Source organism: Ursus americanus, chromosome 18, assembly GCF_024610735.1.
Source record: "Ursus americanus isolate L20-20 chromosome 18, mUrsAme1.1.p, whole genome shotgun sequence".
Classification (NCBI taxonomy): domain Eukaryota; kingdom Metazoa; phylum Chordata; class Mammalia; order Carnivora; family Ursidae; genus Ursus; species Ursus americanus.
The window spans coordinates 50,506,986-50,508,145 of NC_142144.1; the positions used below are offsets into that span (position 1 = coordinate 50,506,986).

Here is a 1,160-nt window from a genome sequence, read left to right on the forward strand (position 1 = left end):
CAACCAGCATGAGTAATAGCAAAAGAGGTTGTTGCCAAGTCCCTGTATTAGTTATCTGTTGCTGTGTAACAAATTAACCCAAAACCAAGAGCACCAGGCAGTCCACAGATCTGTCTCTTGCTTCAACAGTGTTTGGACAGAACAGACCCAGGGATACCCCTTCTATCAGTCTCCAACCACAGCCTTTTTTCTAGTCACAATCTTTGGAACCATCTTCTCAGCCACCCACTGCCTCTGGAACCAGTCAACACCCTATTTTGAGCTTAGCTCCTTATTATTGATCAACCATGAACTCCCAGATTCATCAGAATTATTCCACCGAAGTGGTGACCACTGTCAGCTGCCTGGTCAACATGCATCTGCTGGCCTCCTACACCTACCTCTCTCTGGGTTTCTATTTCGACTATGACAATGTGGCTCTGGAGGGCGTGAGCCCCTCTTCTGCTAGTTGGCTGAGGAGAAGCGCAGGGGAACTAAGAGTATCTTGAGGGTGCAAAACCAGTGCAGCGTCCATGTCCTCTTCCAGGATGTGCAGAAGCCATCCGAAGATGAGTGGGGTAAAACCCTGGACGCCATGGAAGCTGCCCTAGTTCTGGAGATGAACTTGAACCAGGCCCTTTCAGATCTTCATGCCCTGAGTTCTGCCCACAGAGAGCGCCATCTCTGTGACTTCCTGGAGAGTCACTTCCTGGATAAGGAGGTGAAACTCATCAAGAAGGTGGAGACCATGTGACTCACCTCTGCAGGCTGGCTGGCCCCCCAGACTGGGTTGGGTGAGTATCTCTTTGAAAGGCTCACCTTCAAGCATGACTAGGAGCCTCTGAAGCCCAGCAGCCCTTGAGGGGCCCCTCTGGCATCCTTCCAGTGCCAGGGCTTGGGCCTGAGCCTCTCCCTATAGCCACTAGGAAGCTTTTTAACCACTCTGGAGCCCTCTCCCAAGCCATGGACCAAATGGAAATAATAAAGCTTCCTTGACTCAAAAAACCCCAACAAACAACCAAACAACAACAGCAGCAATAAAAACAAATTAGCCCAAAACCTAAATGGCTTAAATCAACAATAAACATATCATCTCCTGTAGATTTGTGTGGGTCAGGAACTTGGAACAGCATTGCTCAAGGTTTCCTGTGATGTGTGTAGTTAAGATTTGGGCTGCGGTT

At 49.1% G+C, this 1,160-nt stretch overlaps 1 pseudogene; it reads left to right on the top strand.

Annotated features, from left to right (window-relative positions):
* The first annotated feature begins 287 nt into the window (after positions 1–287).
* LOC123781321 (ferritin light chain-like) lies at positions 288–814 on the top strand (annotated as a pseudogene).
* Positions 815–1,160: the final 346 nt, after the last annotated feature.